A 19514-nucleotide genomic window follows, 5' to 3' on the forward strand; every position below is an offset into this window, starting at 1 on the left:
ATTAATTTAATCCTACTGCTGCACGTACTGCTATTTTTACATTTATCCAGCCTTGATCATCAGAACCATTGGCCGTGGAAAAAAATTGGATGTTGAGGTGGATAGCACTGGACCTTTCAGCCATAACCCCAATTTCAGATTTTTATGTTCAACAAAATGGCCTCTTTGTCCTCACTGGTTGACTTATAATAATTCAAAAATTATAAATTTGAATTTATGAAATCTATGGATATTGTACAGACTAAGTATAAAATGACAGTATAGGGGCACCTGGGTGGTTCAGTCAGTTAAGCATCCGACTTCAACTCAGGTCACGATCTCACTGTCCGTGAGTTCGAGCCCCGCGTCGGGCTCTGTGCTGACAGCTCAGAGCCTGGAACTTGTTTCGGATTCTGTGTCTCCCTCTCTCTCTGACCCTCCCCCGTTCATGCTCTGTCTCTCTCTGTCTCAAAAATAAATTAACGTTAAAAAAATTTTTTTTAAATGACAGTATAAATGACACTTTTACTATTTTGTTTATAGGGATTTCATATAAGATTTTTTCAACTGAAGATTCCACTTCTAAACAAGATTGAAAATCACTGTTCTAATCCTAAATTTCATTTACATTTCCATCCCAAAGGTTTCCTTTTGGTTTTGATGAGGTAGTTTCTAGTATCATCTGAGTTCATATAGAGTAAGACTTCTAAGCACTGGCTGCACAGTAGACACAGCTGGGAAGCTTTCAAAAGTACTCATGCTCAGACCCACTCCCAGGGATCCTGCTATAATTGGGCTGGCGGAGGAGGGCCTGGACACTAGTATTTATGAAAAGCATAAATATCTTGTAATAAGTGGATTCCACAAGTACTTAAAGAGCCAGGTAAACTATTAAAATGTTGGGGGCACCTGGGTGGCTCTGTCAGTCAAGACTCTGACTCTTGATCTCAGCTCAGGTCATGATCTCACAGTTGTGAGATCGAGCCCCGCATCAGGCTCTGCGCTGGGCATGGAGCCTGCTTGGGATTCTTTCTCCCTCTTCCTCTCTCTCCCTCCCTCCCTAAAAAAAAAAAGTATAAAAATGTTGAAGTTTTTAGTTGATTGTTTTTCTTTCCTTTTATTAATGATATTGTGGTAAAGGTAATGTAATGTTATTCTTAGTGTATGATTTTAGGGTCAAAAGCAAAATTTAATTAAACCTAACTTCTGTGGACAATTTTCTAAGTTGCCTGAAGTTAATATTTCCCATTTCTGTCATTCTCTAAAACCTACGTGCTGCAGAATTTTCCTGTCCCTTATTGGTAGAAATAGCTAACAGAAGATCTATTTTAGATCATGTTAAGAGAACTGACAAGGGCAGTGGGTGTAAGGAGATTGCCCAGGTAGTGGCCTCCCTGGCATCCTTGTTAGCCTGAGTAAACAGTACTCCCATGACAGAACCTCAATAGCCTTGCCGTGTTGATAAAATCTGACATTCTGCTTAATCACTTTTTAATGATATTGTTCCTTTTGTTCTTGGTATGTGAGAAACTAGCAGCTTTTTTAAGGCGTGGGAAAAGATTAACTTCCATTTCCTAATTCAGTAAAATGGGTTGGTAATACACATATAATCCTTGTGGGAACAGGAGGAAAAAATGACCTAATTTCTGTTTACTAAAGGTCTCTTCATACATTTTTAAGAAGTTATAAAGTACCTGAAATCTTGAAAGGAAGAAAATCTGAGGTGAATACTCTGGAGACGTTGTAAGAAAATCCTATGAATTCTGATAGCATGTCCCATGTCACTGGTGTATGCTATTAAAATGTAGATGGAGGGGCGCCTGGGTGGCTCAGCGGGTTAAGCGTCCAACTTCAGCTCAGGGCATGATCTTGCGGTTCGTGAATTTGAGTCCTGTGCCCGGCTGTGTGCTGACAGCTCAGATTCTGTGTTTCCCTCTTTTTGCCCCTGTCCTGCTCACACTCTGTCTCTCTCTCTCTCTCAAAAATATAATAAACATTAAAAAAAATTAAAATACAGATGTAAATAAGCACAAGTTTTGCAATTCATCAATTTGTTGAAATGGCTGGCTTTTTAGGGGAAAAAAAAAGAAAAGAAAAATATACACTTGGGATGGAATCCTTTAGGGCATAAAAAGGAATAGAATCCTCTAGTTAACTTGGTTATTTGCAGTCGGTATGTCATTTGTGTGAGACTGATGTCATGCAGATTGAATGCAGAGGCCAACGTGTGTGTGTGTGTGTGTGTGTGTGTGTGTGTGCGCGTGCGCACGCGTGTGCTTTAAAGCCCCACTCCCAGAATATGAAGTGAGTGTGAAGGGCGCCACAATAACCCTGGATCTGTCAAGAATGTACCTATTTTTAACAAACTGGATCAAGTGTCAGCACTCAATAGGAGATGAAGAAGGGGGTAGAAACTGTTCTACGGATCCAGCGGATGGTAAACGGCCCTCTGGCATGTTTACAGTACAGCTGTGCTTCCTTAATGGCTCTGCCCCTGCCATGCCAGGTAAAGTTTTCTTTGCACATGATGAATGGCAAAGAATTCTTTAGCAGAGGGAACCAAAGGAGCTGGGAGGAGGAAAAGAGAAGGGAAGAACGGAAAAGAGAGAGAAAAAGAAACACGCAGCTCCAGAGGGAGATAGTCTGTGCTTTGCAGTTGCTTGTGTGGATAGAAACCAGATGGTAAGCTGGAACACCCGCTTGGCTATCTGAGGAGCCAAACATATGGTTAATGGTCGGGAGAAATAGCTTTCAGAGCCAGGGCTTTGCTGACTGCTTCATATTACAGATTGTTACAGTGTGTCATTACATTGCCAACCTAAGTGCTTAATACCCACTGCGGGCGCTGGGCATACACTTACAAGAAGGACTTTTAGCTCTTTGCTGGCTCTGAATGCAGAAGTGACATCATAGGGAGGCTTAAAATGTCTGGTGTTGGGAGGTAGGGAGAAGAGTAATTCTGTAGTGGAAACATTTTTTTTTTTTTACAAGCCCAAGCTTTCACTCCACTGAACCCTACTGTTTTTCTGAGAACCTTTTTATACAAGAATCTTTCTCTCTGTCTGTCTCTCTTGTCTCTGTCTCTCTGTCTGTCTCACACACACAGACACACACACACAGACACACACACACACACACACACAAGTTCTGACACAGAAATCTAAAGCACAGGCTATGTGCCCCCACCCCCAACCCCAGTGGACTCGACACCCCCCCCCCCTTTCACCTGGAAGCCACATCACCGCACTCACAGGGCCTGCATTTGAAGTTTCTGTTTGGGGAGCTGTAGGCAACAGCAGGCCTGTGTTATCTAAGGAACTGCTGAGCCCATTCATCTGCTTTTCACGGCCCGCTTCCTTTTATTTTTAGCCAAATCCGTCAGGCCTGACAGGCGGGTAATTCGAGCCAGAGAAAGGGCAGAGCTCCAGGTCCTTTCCACAAAGCAATTCTTCTCCTCCCTCCTGGGAGGGCTCCAGACTTGGCCTGCTTCAGGCAGATGGATTTGTTGAGTCATGTGAGATCATTTACACAAAAACACAGTGAGGCAGTGGAAATTAAAAAAAAAAAAAAAAAAAAAAGAGGGTGGGGGAAGAGGAGGAGGGAAGCCAGGGGGAGTGTGTGCTGCCGTGGCTGCTGGGAGCATAGGAATTCTGCAAGGCAGCTAGACTGAGGAATGCTGTAGATTCATTTGTGTATAAGGTAATGTCTAGTTTACACAGCGGGGTGGAGCCAGGCCGGGGAGGCTCCTCAAACTACTCGCCTGTATTAAAAGAAGAAGGGGGTGTGGGGAAACTTTTTATTTTTCTTTTTAAAGCAACATCCACCAAACAAAGACCACACTGTTGACAGCATTGGGTTCCAGTAGCAGTAAACTACCAACAGAATGGTTTCGAGAAAATGAGTTTGCTCTGTGATGTAATACAAGTTTGCTTTGTCCTGACTCCAGCATGACTGAGGCAGAAGGGGAGGGAGGGGAGGAAAATTGGAACAGGACTCTTGGTTAATGGTTTCCAGAGATTATTTAGCAGCACTTGAGTGGAGGGAGGAAAGTGGTATAATGTGGAGAATTACTTCGAGGTGTACCATAATTGTGGTAGGTAAAATAAAGTCATTACTATGGCCTCCTTGCTCAAGAGGAATTGAGCAATGCTTTTTGAAATGCCACGGAAGGTATCATTTTTCCCTACCACAGTATTCCTTCTCTGGCTTCTGGAACATTAAAAAAAAGCCCAACTCTTGCATCATGGTAAACAGTATTAACAGTTAGTGAATCAGTTTTGTTTACTTTTTATACCACAAGCCTCTAAAACATTCCATTAAAAATTTGTCTTCTGCTCATTCATGAAATTCTTGTTCTTGTTCTTGTTCTTCTTCTTCTTCTTCTAATTTGCTTACATGTATTAGCTGTGCTTGGGTGTGGATTTTTCCTTCTCTTGATGGAAAAAAAGAGTTCATGAGAGAATAATGACTGGGTTATCTAAATGTATGTTCTTATACTAGATGTAATGAGACAGTGCTATGTAGATCAAAAGCAATATTTTGAAACAGGTTCAGAAACTTAGAAATGGGAGAATTTCAAAATATGCACCATGATTACTTTCATTGTGACATGTTTCTGCACATCTGCATTTATTTAGAGCCCTACTATGCACCTGTTTTCCTTAGCCTCCCTAGAATATAGGTCAGCATCACTACTGTTCCTCATACCTTGTTGATATTTTATTTTATTTTTTTATTTTTTAGTGTTTTTATTTATTTTTGAGGGGGGGGAGAGAGAGAGCGAGAGCATGTGCACAAGTGGGGGAGGGGCAGAGAGAGAGAGACACACAGAATCTGAAGCAGGCTCCAGGCTCTGAGCTGTCAGCACAGAGCCGGACGTGGGGCTCGAACTCATGAACCATGAGATCATGACCTGAGCCGAAGTCGGACACTTAACTATCTGAGCCATCCAGGAGCACCTCCCCCTCTTGTTGACATTTTAAAAGTTGAAACGTTCTGCCATTTTTTCCAGCCCTAGATATACTCAGATTATATATATGGTTTTAGCTCATAAATTCCTTCTATTAGTACTTACCATTGACTTAATGATAGTAAGCACTCAGATCACACCTTTACCTAGTATAATCTGATAGCGAAGCTGCTCCAGTGTCTTCCAGGCAGCTCTCATGATCTAACTCTGCACGGGTTAAAGGCAGTTTTCATTTATTTTACTCAAGAGAGAACTGGTGAATTTTTGTGGTTGTTAATTGTGCACATTTTACCTATAGGATATCAACATTAGTGTTATGTGATTAACAGTTGTCAGTATTTTGGATGACCCTGATTTCTTCACTGTGCTATAAATGACAGCATCTAAAGTGAAGACTTAAAAACACAGAGGTGTTGAGATTTTCCTTAGGGCTCTGCATTAACCCTGTAATATCCTTGATATTTTAAAAAAGGATATTCGTCACAGAAATTTAGTTAACATCTTATAACTGAACGTGTATGTATGTTGCTTAGATAAATGTAATCACTGTAAACATCTATATGATCTGGGATTCTGTTTTTATTTTGAAATGGGAGCCTTTTTGTTTACAAGTTCATTAAAAACTAAAAACCATTTCTGTAAGGGGGAAAAAAAAAGATTTATCATTTAAACCTACCCACGTCCTTGAATGTTCCCTCTACATTAGGGTTTCTCAGTCTCAGCACTGTTGACATTTTGGACTAAATAATTCCTTATTATGGAGGCTGTTTTGTGTATGGTAATATGTTCAGCAGAATCCCTGGCCTCTACCCACTAGATGCCAGTAGCAGCCTCCCCCCAGTAATGACAAAAAAAAAAAAAAAAAGTCTCCATGCATTGAAGTGTCCCCTGGGGAGGGGGCAGAGTCACCCTGGCTCAGAATGAATGCCGTATTCTTATTTTGGTTCGGAATTCACTCTTCACCTCATGAGCTGGCCACTCATTTACTTCTGAGATTGAATTCAAGGGTATAAAGTAACATTTTTCCCTCCTGGCATTTATCCTAAAAGTGGGAACCCCAAATTAGGTGAAATTTTCCAAACCTCAAGCAAGGGTGTTTTGAGGGGAAAATTTTCCCCCCAGAAGACCTGGAGTTTTGTCGCACAGAGCAGTCTCTCTCTCAGAATTCTGGCCTTAGCAGGTGGAACCCTTCAAGGCTGCAGTGCAGCGACTTTCCCAGAGCTGTTCAAGAGGAAGTGGCCCCACCGACTGAGCCTGGGGATGTTGACATAAGAAGAAAGGGAACTTCTCTGCAGGGACTGGAGTAGAGAGCCTAGGCCACAAGTTCAGTGGCTCTCTGCAGGCTCTCTGCCTTCATATCCAGCCCCAGAAAGAGGGAAAGGCAGCCACAACAGTTCTTTCTCTGGAGCAAAGCAGACATCCTCCCCATCCCCGATGGCTGTGGTCTCAGAAGCTGGAACTCTCGTTAAACAAGGAATGCGGAGCTTTCCACAGGCTAAGGCAGGCATAAATTTCCTCTGTTTGTTTTGTGAGGACTAGTGTCGACTGCTGTAATGAGATCAGAGGATACCCCAGGGACGAGGCCTCCAGGTCGGCTGCTGGAGCTGTTTTCTGTGGCTGTTCTCTTGGCTGCTGTGGAAGAACGCAGTGACTCCACAGACCTCGGTTATGATGTGAGGAGGTCGTGGTGCCCTTGTTTCTTTCCTTGCCATCCTGCCTCTCTGAGGCTACTGAAACGTCAGCGTGCAGTCGTCCAATTCTAAATCATGGAAAAGCACATGGGAGGCAGATTCCTTTCCTCCTCACCGAGGACAGACCTGGCTGTGTGCGGAAAGTACGGCCTCGTACGGGAGGTGATTGCCTCCTTGGGAGAATGCCTGCACTGCTGATGCTGCCCACTTGTCCCTCTCTCATCACCTGGGCCACCTTTAGGCTCTTCCTTACCCGGCATCACTCTGTTATAGAAGAGTTTGGGTGTGAGTCACAACAATACAGCATAATGCTACAAAGAACACATTTCTGGCTCCAGCCTGAATTATAGCCAAATGGCCATGGAGGGGACCCTAAATACAGCAACACTGAGTTTAGGGAACCCCAAATTAGATACTTCTGGCAGAATAGTATATACTGAGCTAGTGCAGCCTGACCCACTTCTAGCCCTCTATGCCCACCCCACCCACCCAGAACAATCCCTAGGTGTGTTGGATAAAGTAGAAAATAGCAAGAACTTACAAGGGAAATTCCCATGTGCCAGAAGACATTGATGCCACAGGCCTGTGAGTGATCCTGACCTGGCCATAGGCTCTAGATTCTAGGGGCTGTGATGTTTGTGCTCATATGGGAACTGTTTGCCAAAGGGGGCAAGAAGAATGCCCCCCAGAGCCCATGTCAGGCTTTGAGTGCATGTGTTTGGGGCACAGGGATGGGAGATGGGCATCCAGGATTACACTGTTTGAATAGCTGTGGGGTCTATAGTTCCACCACCTGCACAGTATGGCAACTTCAGTTGTTTTGACAAAGACACTAAACTGGTTTGAAAGCATTGAAAGCTGTAGGGCTGCGGTAGAAGCAAACCTTAGATCCCTCTGGAAAGGTTAACAAGCCAGGACGTGGGACACCCTCACAAAGAACAAGCCGTACTAAGGAGAGGCTGGCATTGGGAAGTACAGAATTAGAGCCTCAAGAAAGCAGAGATTAACAGCGAATCCCTGAGACTGCTTTCAACAAGGGCCCATCCTGCCAAATTCAGCTTTCTTCTGAGGATTAATGAAAATTTCTTCCCAGAGGAACAAGGCATTACACCCAATCTGGCTTACTAAGCAGATGAGTTTCAGTTGTAAACACTAGCCCCCAGGAAGTCAGTCGCCCCTCATTACACTTATCCTCAAGTTATCCTTGAGAATATTTAAATTCCTTCGTTGGAAACCTTTTATTGGCGAGATAGCTGGTCCCCTTGAGCTTCTGTAAAGGGATACCTTTCTAGCAATTTCCCTTGTTCCTTTTCAGTGGGTCATCCTGAAGAAATCCCTTAACTAGGCTTTGTGTTAAATTATTTTAGCTTCTCAGCAAATCACAGGAAATGTGTTTGCCTGAATTGTTAAGCAAACCCCTCAAGGGAGAAGGAAGCTAGGATTGTTTGAAGGTCTCTGGGATTCTTTCAGAGTAAAATCAAAGAAACACGGGTGGTCAGGCAGGGTTGGTAAACCATCTTAGATGAATACAATTAGGCCTTCTCAGTCCATGGTGGACAAATGGATGGGGGATTGCGTAGAACTCTGGACAGCCACCAAGTACAACCCATGCAGTGACATGCACTATTGGCAAACATGAACTGAGGATGCCAGAATTAAAGCACGATCCTTTGTTTATTAATAGGGTGATGAAATCTCTTATGTTCAGTTTTTTCTGCTGAGGCATGTTGAGGGTACCAAAAAGTGCCCTCCTGACTTAAACGTGATGTCATACATCTCGAGAGAAAATTCTTATTTTTAATACTTAATAACATTAAGTATTTTCTTCTTGATTTGGACCTGGTTTCTTTCTTTTAGTCTCAAAATATTCTGGCCAAATGCGTAGATTATACATATTGACATTAAAGCATCAGGAGAGGATAAGTGGAAATAGGCTCATTTGGTGCCAGATTTAAGGAAGATCTTCCTAAACATTTGTCTTAGTTTGTGCTGCTATAACAGAATACCATGGACTGAGTGGCTTAAGCAACAGTTTATTTCTCACAGTGCTGGAAGCTGGGAAGGTCAAAAGCAAGATGCCAGTCCATTTGGTCTTAGTGAAAGATCTCTTGCAGACATTTGAGTTCCTGATATGATTTCAGATAGCAGGGAGAAGAGGTGAGAGAGAGAGAGAGAGAGAGAGAGAGAGAAAGAGAAAGTATACATGCAAATTCTCTGGTGTCTCTCTGACAAGGGCACTAATCCCATCATGAGGGCTCCTTGACCTCATCTAAACCTAATTACCTCCCCAAAGCCCTGCCTCTGAGTACCATAACAGTGGGGATTAGGCAATGTATGAATTTGGAGGGGGAGACATGAACATTCAGTCCATAACAACTTCATATAACAACATTATAATTAAATTTTGCATTTACTGAAAGCCTGCTATGTGTAGGGTGGTGAGATAGGTGCTGGCTGTTTGGGCATAAAACAGATAAATTATCTTCCCTTGAAATACTTAGAATCCAGGAGGGTGGTTGAGAGTAAGCACCTGTGTTCGATTACAAGCAGAACGAGGTGGTGCTAAACAGTGGCAGGAAACAGGGATGGGAAAGGGCTTCTCTCTTTTTAACACCATGCATTAGATACTTTATTCAAGTTACTCCTTTTAATCTTCAGAACAATCTTAGGAGGTATAAAGAATTTTCCCCAGTTTTATGAATGAAGGAATACAAACTCAGGCAGGGTTAGTAGCTTGCTGAAATTACATGTGAAGAGTCAGACTAGATATAGATACTCAGATGGAGTGACTTGGCTCCCAAGCCATCCCTTGCCCACTCTTCTGCAGGGCTTGCTACGCCCAGTGAAGCCACATCGTACAGCCCTAGAGGGGTCAGGAGACAGACTGGGAGCCTCCAGCCCTGGAATTTAAAAGAAACAATCCCCTGACTTACACAAAAAGTGTACGCTGGAAGATACACCTGGATGACCAAATCCAACCCCTATGGGATTTCCAAAATACTAACATAAATTGCCAACATTAAACAAACACATGATTTTACGTAGTCTCTCCATTTTCTGGCTTTCTTGAACATCAGAAGCCGTGGGAACATGTGCCTCACTCCTATTTTTCTGGAGCCACAGTTGAGCGGCAGACTCTCCAGGCCTCCCCACTCCTCATTGTCTTCTCTGGCCTGACCATTCCTTCATCTTATTCTTTCTTGACTCCTGTAAGCATCTGAATCTGTGTCTCATGGTTTAGGTAGTCACCCAGGCAAGAAGAATAGGCCTTGGGAATTCTTCTATATTGTGCCTTTAATTAAGATAACCTTAGGGGTGCCTGGGTGGCTCAGTGGGTTCAGCTGTTGACTCTTGCTTTCAGCTCAGGTCTTGAGCTCATGGTTCATGGGATTGAGCCCCACCTCAGGCTCCATGCTGACAGCACAGAGACTGCTTGGGATTCTCTCTCCTTTGGTTTCTGAACCTCTCTTTCTGCCCCTCCCCCACTTGGACTTGCATGCGTGCTCTCTCTCTCAAAATAAATAAACATTTTTAAAAACCGATATTCCTAAATTACTGGGGGACTGAAATTGACCCTTAACAGACTGATAGCCCTTAATCTAAACATTAGATATCCTTATGTATGATTTGGTGAAGTGGGGGAAACCCTCAGAAGGTGTGCCAGAGGTAGTCCTCTGAAAGCAACGGACACGCTATCACTTGGTGTTCTTACTGTACCTTGTCTGGCTCTCAGAGCAATATTTTTGTGCTACCAGCAGTGACTCTCTTTACAATTTGTAATGCTCTCATTTCTTCTTCCTTATCACAATTTCTCTCTGAACCATTGGTCATATGCTAGTTGAAATTTCAGAACGTTAATTTTCAAACTGTATGACCTATCCTTGGGGAAGAAGGCCTCTAATGATGCTTGATGGGAAGACACCCTCATCCTTGGGTTGTTTGTTTTCCATGGCATGCTGTGAAGGCAGGGCATGGGGGGCAAGGCAGATTGGCAAACATTGTTCAGTCTCTTGGGGCAAAACCATGTTATGGTGTGTTTGCTACCTAAATGTGAGGGTAGCAAGGATACCAAGGTCCTGAAGAACCAGAGACATGTTTGATGTGACTTTGAGGATGGAGAGAGGCCTGCAAGGAGCTCCTCAGGGAGCTCTGCTCTGATCCCCCTGCCTCTTCAGAAAGGAAGGAAGGAGCCAGCCACTTACAAGGAGTGTGTATATTTGGGGAAGGGGAGAGGGGTCCGTTTGTTGCTTTACCTTTGGATCCATTAATCCCAGCACCATGCCCCTTATTGTGGAAGAGAAGGATTGGACTGTCTGTAATAAAATGGGCTTAAAATTTATCTAGTCTTGTACAAGGATTCCATCCAATTGAAGGTTGTAAGATTTCACTTCAGAGACATGTGAATTACTCCAACTCGTAAAAACAGGGGTGGAAGGGAATTAGGGATATATCTCTCATCTGTTTGTCTGATTTCCCAAGCTCCTAAGTCCTAGTTTTAGAGAATTTCCTCTACACTTGTCATCTTGCTTTTTCCCCCTTTCTCTCCAAACCCTGTTTGTCTTTCTGTGACTTTGCTTAATCCTTCCTCACAAGTTCTCGGGTCCTCATGCTTGAGCCCTCTGCCTAGGCTGCTGGATTTGGTGGTGGGAGGGGAGGAACAAGAGGCCATTCCACAGACTGACATCAGGGTGCATTATATCTAAAAACCAGCAAGTGATCTGCTGCTTGCTCCTATGGGCCTGTTTCCCATAGGAGTGCCTGAGCAACGCAGCTTTGAGTTGTATTACAGAAGCCTTCTAGAATGAATGTCTTGGAAGGGGATGGAGGAGTTGGAGTGGGGAGAAAAGCCCAGCTCATCATACTCCATTCTGTATTGGCAATAAGTATTAGTTGTATTTCCAAAGGCTAAGAAATAGCACTACACACACACACACACGCACACGCACACGCACACACAAATAGCCTTCGACATGTTTAAGAGTGTCAAGAGTAAGTATCCTAAAGAGTACTCTCATTAGAGTAAGGAGACTAGAATAAAATTGGCTTATGCTGTTCCCACCATACCTCTATACCACATTATCAGTGATCCAGGGAAAATAGACTTTTCTCTGTGGTAGGTGGAGGCTGGTGGTAAATAAATAGTGGAGAAACAGGTAAGCCCGGTCTTTACTTGACTCCAGCCCCACTTGCTGACACCCAGAGAAGCCAGAGGATGTGGTGCTGTCACCAGGAGCCTGAACCTCTCCGTCCCTTCTGTTAGTGAGGGCCTGGATGGTGAGGGGTGCTTGGTGAGAGGCTGCATCATTGATCCTGTCTCTAGGTGTCTTTGTTTACTTACCTGTCCTTTCGTTTTCTTCTCTCTTTGTAGCCTTCACCTTTTCTGTTCATTCTCTCTTTGATCTCTTCTTCTTACCCTGTCTCTACTTTTCTGCTTACTCACACTCCTACCCACCTGGAAAGATGAATTACATTTCATTAACCTTTCCGAAGCCTAAGGTTGACCACAGGCTTTGTTGCCCATTCAGCCAACTTTGTTAGGATCAACAAAGTGGAAGTCCCACGTTAGCTTCTGGGATCGACGTTCTCCAGGCATCCTTTGAAGGTATCTGTACTTGCCTTTTGTTTAGTATCACGGGAATCCAACTTTGAGGATGATTAAAAAGAAACATTAAAAATTGAATAAAGAAGAAAACTCCCTTAATTCCACCATGGTAACACAGGTATCTTTTCCCCTAATGCTTTATATTTAAGATTCACTCTCCTTTTTTAAGCTGTGGATTTCTCTAAGCTTCTAAATGGAATTGGCTGCAGAACAACCAGGTTCTCTCTGTTTCAAAGAAGATTTAAAGTACTTGATAGAACAAGGCCAGTCTTTTTGGTTGCTGGCCAGAAGTGAACTGACCCAATTTCTAAAACTGTTATCTGTTTGCTGAGGTGTTTTCTGGTGGTGGTGGTGGTGGTGGTGGTGGTGGTGGTGGTGGTGGTGGTGTGTGTGTGTGTTATTAGGAGAGGTTTATTTTATTTGTGGGCTTTGTACATATTTTAATTCTGTAGTATCTTGAAATGAAGTCACTTCTAGCCAGAGTCTACTGCCTATAACAGCATGACTAAGAAGAATTCTTTTTCTTCTCTGAATCTGGTTTCATCATTTAAAAAACTACCACTCAGATCAATATCAGTACTAACTGAGAGTATTAATATAAAAGTGCATTGTACAGTTTTGAGCACTATATAGCTGTAAATATTCTTAGCAATGTTTTCCTAAAATATTTACAATCCTGGACATTAAAAGATTTTCCTTAAGAAAAAAAAAACCCAAAGGCAGTCTGCAGTGATTATCAACATTGTGTTTAAGATTCTCCATTAAGAGTCCACATCATCCTAGGCTCTGTGAGTGAGAGCAAGGAAAAAAGTCTATTCATAATATTTATTAAGAACTTTCTATGTGACTAATATTTCCCTCAAAGAGTTTTTATTTTGACTTTGTTGTAGAACCAATATACATGAAAATGACATAAGAACACTTGGGGTGGTGGGGTCACAGGGGAGAATCCGTAATTGCTTTAGTGCAGACTATATACCCAAGCTCTGAGGGAGAGTGGATTGTGGCATGATTGGAGCTGGGTGGAATTTCCTTGGGGAAATTGTGTTCAAGAATCCTTGTCTGTTTGCTATTATCTTCTTGTGCCCACCTTTCCTGTGTTGATACCAATGTGTACATTTGAATGGAATTGTGACATCAGACATCTGTGCAAGGCGTTTGGAAAAGTTTCCCAGTTACGTGCTAGGCTATATAGTTTTTAAAGGTACTGAATTACATTTATTAAAAAGGAAACAGCACGTGTAGAGCTCTACTTTAAAACAGAAATGTGGGGTGCCTGAGTGGCTCAGTTGGCTAAGCATCCAAGACTCTTGATTTCGGTTCAGGTCGTGATCTCATGGTTCAAGAGATCAAGCCCCATGTTGGGCTCTGCACTGACAGTGCAGAGACTGCTTGGGGTTCTCTCTCTCCCTCTCTCTCTGCCTCTCCCCGACTCATGTTCATGTGAGCACTCTCTCCATCTCTCTTTCTCTCTCTCAAAATAAATAAACATTAAAAATTTTTTTTAATAAAACAGAAGGGGCACCTGGGTGGCTTAATCGGTTAAGCATCTTACTTCAGCTCAGGTCTTGATCTCACGGTTCATGGGTTTGAGCCCCGCGTCTGCTCCATGCTGACAGCTCAGAGCCTGGAGCCTGTTTCAGATTCTGTGTCTCCCTCTCTCTGTGGTCCTCCCCCACTTGCACTCTGTCTCTCTCTCTCAAAAATAAGTAAACATTAAAAAAAATAAAAATAAATTTATTAGTATCTGCTTCTGGAAACTCAAAGAGTAAAAGTTATATGCATAATTTTCTTTCAGTCATTATAAGATTGGTTAGAATTAGATACTGAATTTTCTTGACTTTGAGGCATCAATTACCCAGGCGTCAGGTACATACAGGGGTGTTTGGATGTCTTTAGGCTATAAAGTCAGAATTCCAGGGTCTCTCCATGTTGTACATCATTGTTAAAATATGTTATTGCTATGACTGAATGTGGTATTTTCTTTGGAATCCCTATGTCTCAAACAGTCAAGGAGTGATTTGTAATTTCCTCTCCCTATCTTCTGATTTGTAAAGGAATTTAATAATATCATGTTCACAGAATAGTAATGTGTGTGGAGTAGGAGTTTATCTTTTGAAAATACAGATTACAAAGCCATTTTCTTAATGGTGAAAGATGTTCACTTAGGAAATATAGCCTTGGACTTCTCTGTGTCCTCGATTCAGCAGACACACCAGGGCCTCATGTCATTCCCCGATAGACAAAGGCTGAGTGCTAAGAACTGAAGGTGATTATGATTAGTGGGATTATGACTTCTGTTTCTTTTCCTATTGAACACTTTCTATATTGTTACTGTATTATTATTAAAAATTGGGGTCACCTGGGTGCCTCAGTGGTTTGAGCCTCCTACTTTTGATTTCACTTCAGGTCATGATCTCATGGTTTGTGAGTTCGAACCCTGCGTCTGGCTCTGTGCAGACAGTGCAGAGTCTGCTTGGGATTCTGTCTCTCTCCCTCTCTCTCTGCCCCTCCTCTGCTTGCTCTCTCTCTCTCTCTCTCAAAATAAAGAAATAAACCTTAAAAATTAAAAAATAAAAATAAAATGTATTTTCAAGCCCTGCAGTTGCCTTTAAACCTGTAATTCTAGTCTTTATGGAAAGGTTCAGATACATAAACACTTCCCAGATGCAGCCAGGAAAAAGCAACACAGAAATAAGGTGATTACAAGGAACCTTACAATGTTTGTTCCCCTATCAAATTCACCCATAAACATCTTTCAAAGAAAAGGCTACAGGTCTAATTAAGGGGTTGAAGATATGTTCTTTCTTATTTTTCCTTAATATTTGATAAAGTAAGAACCCTGGAGCAGTACAATAACTGTTTTACTCTAAAATGTAATTCAAGTGAATCAAAAAACCTCCCTAAAGAACCAATAGCATGGATAAAAACAGGGACCCTTATTCCGTTTGAGGGGATGTTAAATCATCTGGTTCATTTGGCCCATGGGAAACTGACCTCCTGGATTCCCTTATGGTAGGGGCTCTGTGGAAGGTCCTATCTATTAAGCCCTGACCGTGGTACAACCAGTCTTCAGCAAATGCTTGTCTGTTCCTTTATTCCTTGTAGGCAGCAAGGAAGGCATTGAGGTCTGGCACAAGGTAAGTGCTGCTTACATGCTAGATCCTTTCTCCTCCCAAGGAAGCACATGCCTGAGCTAGAAACTCTTAAATAACTGACCTCTCTGGCTTATTGATCACTATATCCTCACTACCCTGCACCTAGTAAGTACTGAGAAAATAGTAGTTGAATGAATGTTCTTGTTTCTGTGTATCTGCAGTTACTCTGAGCATATAATACCCAGCTTTTCCTTGGCCACTGGCACGTCCAATATCTGTGACCTTAAGACTTTTGATTTGATTCTCTAGAATCTAGAATTTGATTCTCTGACCTGTGCTGTCCAATATGGTAGTCACTAACCACATGTAGCTATTTACATTTAAATTTAATTAAACTCCCATAAAATTTAAAATTCAGCCCTTGGCTGCACTAGCCACACTGTAAATGCTCATTAGCCACATGTGGCTAGTGGTTACCATAGTGGACAGTACAGGCATGGAGCATTGCCATCATGGCAGAAAGTTCCACTGGACACAGAACTGCTCTGTGTCTTCCTGAGAGCCAGCTGATGGATTTCCTCTTTGTGTTTGCAGTGCAGCTGTCTGCTTCGGGAAGTGAGGTCTACAGCAACGAGGAGAATCTTCCAGAGCTGCCTCGCACTGTGACATGTCTGAGCCCTTGCTCCAGTCCCTGCAACATGAACAAGGTAAGAGATATTTTTGGGAATCAGCCTTTGTGTCTTCTTTACAGTACCCTGATTTTTCTGGGTATGTAATGTCTTCCCATGGTGTGAGGAGGTTGCTTCTCCTGCCACAGATATTCCAGAGGTTGGAGACTTGTGTGACCCCAGCAAGTGGTGTTTATAGGCAGGGTCACAGGAGGTGGCGGCCATGCTGTGGTTGTATAGTCTTACGGATATGTCACTGTGTTTGTCAGCGGCTTCTGGTTGACTGAAATATTGGTTGCTAATATAACTGCCTTGGCATGAATGTTGGAAGGTTGAGGCTCTGGAGCCGGACTACCTGGGTTTAAATATCAGCCCTTCCAGATACTAGCTTTGATGGTCTTGGACAAGGGGCTTAATTTCTCTGTGCCTCAATTTCCCCATCTGCCCATCTGTAAAATGCTGACGATAATAGTACCTACCTTGTAGGGTTGTCAGAAGGATGAAATGAATTAATATGTGCACCATATTAACTTCATATAGTACCTATCTACATTATAAGCATTTGACAAATATTTACTGTTGTTGTTTTTGATGTTGGGGACACTGTTGTCCCTTAGACATTTCTGCAGGAGAGTCTTAGGTGTATCTACAACATTTCCATTTATTCCTTGTTTGACTCGGCAAGTAGCAAGTGATTACCAGATGGGCCCTGAGGGATGAACAATGAATGGGGCTTGGGTTTTGCCTGTGGCAGGTGACAGGCTTGAGGGGAGTGTGGCTAGTGGTTTTAATTAAATATGTACCAGAAACTCTGGAAGCACAGAAGAAACATCCAACCTTGGGAGATATGGAAGGGACAGCATAGAGGAGGTGACATTTTGAGTCAGATCCTGATTGATAAATGGTCATTTCTTAGACAAAGAAGTAGGGCAGGGCATTCCAGGTAAAGGAAACAGGCTATGTTTAGGCACAGAAGCATATGAGAAAGTCTGGTGTGTTTAGAGAACAAAGAGCTTGGTACAGCAGGATTTCTCCTCAACACTGTTAACCTCAACACTGTTAACATTTGGACTGGGTAATTCTTTATAGTGAGAGGCTGTCTTCCACATTGAAGGATATTCAGTAGCATCCCCTTTCTCCCACTTGAGTTGTGACAACCAAAAAAACCCACACATTGGCATTGGCCAGTGTCCATCCCTTGGGGGGACACAAATACCCCTGGTTGAGAATCACTGCAGTGGTGGAAGATGGTAGGTATGAGTCCAGAGAAGGAGGTTAAGTGTCCAATTCTGAGAGCCACTGAAGGATCCAAAACAAGGGAGAGACATTTCCAGAGGTCTACAAGAAGAGGTTAATTTATCACATTAGCTATGGGTTGTGATGCAGTTGGACAGCGCTTTTAGACAGTGGCCTTCAAAAGGTATTATGGAGAAAGCCCATTTTATTTGTTGAGATTCTTTTACTAAGAACCCTTTTCAGCGGTAATTTTTCTCATGGCCATTTGTTTAGTCTTCTCAGGGTGGCTGCATAACCCTACTAGAAGAGACCAGAAAATAATAAGCAATTGTTTTTCAGGGATTTTCATTTGGCTGAGTTAAGCCTAAGAGAAGGAAACCTGCCACCCACCACCCCCCACCCCCCACCCCCCGCCCCCATTGGCTTAAATACTTACCTTTAAGCAGTTTTTGAGAAGAGAGCTCTTGGAACACTGGAAAGTAGCAGGTATTCCACCCCAAGGTCATGACTGGAGCGTGGGGAAGAGAGGGGATTCATCACTGTGGTCTTTGCAGACCTTGGCTTCTATTAGTTAGAGTTTGGTGTACTGAAATGCTAAGACAACTCTTGGGAAATCTCTGATTGGCAGGCACAGCTTGCTATGATGGCCCTGCCCTGAGTTTCTCCAGAGCAGTTCAAGGCCTGATGTCATGGTTTGGCTCTTGATACACAGCTGGGAACCAGACTCCTCAGACATTTCAAGTGTCTCAGTAGGTGTGTCTGTTGCTTTTGGGAAGTTATGTTCCGTCTAAGTGGCCCAATGAATGCTTTATTTTATGTTATTTTAATTTAAAGTAGTGATTAAGCATGATGTGTAACCTTCATAGGTCAGCATTTTTCTTATGGGTTTCTTGGCATAAGACAAAGAATAGATTACCCTCTGGGGAGGAAATAGATCTTCTCAGTGTAAGTAAAACCAGACAATCATCTCATCAATTAGGATATGTAAGTTAGAATGCTGGAAATATTTTTGTGGGTGTGATTGATTTTCTAGGTAGATTTGTTCCTAGAAAGTTGGAGACATTTTAATTGTGCACTTTCCACTTACTTGGACATACACTCTAATAACTCTTTTTCCTTCCCAAACCCCTGCTAGCTTACGGGACACTTTAACTGGGGAGGTGTCAGGATGCAGCATGACAGAATATTCTAGGGTCCAGTGTAATTGCTGTGAAGTGACAGGGCAGTTCTGATCACAGTGAGGCATTGACATCTATCTCTCTTTGGGGTTATTTAGAGATGATCTCTCTAGAAAACAACAGGAATTGCCCCCATGGCCATTGGTCAAATGAATTAACCCTTTGTCTGCCTAATATAATCAGGCTAACCTGATAGTGAACTGCTGTCCACCAGGTAGGGCCATCATTACTCATATTCTTGAACTTCTATGTGTAGCAGAGTCTGGGGACACACCAGGAAGGGGTACAATTCCAACCCTCAGACAGCTAGCACTGGTGCATCCTAATAAGATTAATACAGAGTGGATAGTGGATACCCCCACATTTATTCACCTTTTTAATGTTATAAACAGGCTTTAATAGTTGTACATTTTGGGCTTCATGTTCTAGCCTAACATGTTAGAGGAATTATGGGTGCACAGGTTTTCCCAGGCCACTCACTCTCCCTAGCTCTCATCCAATCTTGAAGACCCATCTTTCCAAGTTCCATATTCTCCATGGATCTTTTTGTGAGAGCTGACTTTCCAATCTTTATATTGACCCAAAACTTTGTAATAAGGATTTAACTTTAAGTTTTGTCAGAAGTTTCTATCCTCTCTACTTTCTCAGGCATTCCCTAGTTAATATGTATAAATACAGCTTTTATAATACAAATGTTTGCTAGTAAGAAGGACTATGTTATTTACATATTATCATGCTGTAAAGAAAGAATTTTAGGGTGTTACTTAAAAAATGATAGCCAAATGGGAGGCAAGTTAGACAGGATGGGATTTTGTAGAGGCAAATTGGGCAGAATGATGTACATTGAGTACATACCACTATGTTAGTTCCCAAAACCACACTAACAGGAAACAGTGTTCTGCTCTTGAAAGATATCTCTTCCTAGCAGCAACCTTGGAATTACAATTTTAAACTCTTTCCCTCATGGTCGTCATTTTCATGAAGGCATATCACATGCTGTTGTCTGCCTTGAATTTATGAGGACACTCCATCTGATTGAAAATTAATCGATTTTTCCGTTATTATACAGAATGCCCCCCCCCACACACACACA

General features: G+C 42.5%; 1 protein-coding gene across 3 annotated transcripts in view; it reads left to right on the top strand.

Annotated features, from left to right (window-relative positions):
- The window catches only part of BACH2 (BTB domain and CNC homolog 2), a 356461-nt gene that overhangs the window by 79858 nt on the left and 257089 nt on the right, over nt 1-19514 (top strand). For all 3 annotated transcript variants that reach the window (XM_047101755.1, XM_047101754.1, XM_047101753.1), the window contains one exon: nt 15934-16046. The gene's annotated coding sequence lies outside the window, so the exon portion shown is untranslated. The remainder of the gene's footprint in view (nt 1-15933; nt 16047-19514) is intronic.

Source organism: Lynx rufus, unplaced genomic scaffold (assembly GCF_022079265.1).
Source record: "Lynx rufus isolate CCGP_SWC_20201006 ecotype Redwood Valley unplaced genomic scaffold, mLynRuf1.p SCAF_6, whole genome shotgun sequence".
Classification (NCBI taxonomy): domain Eukaryota; kingdom Metazoa; phylum Chordata; class Mammalia; order Carnivora; family Felidae; genus Lynx; species Lynx rufus.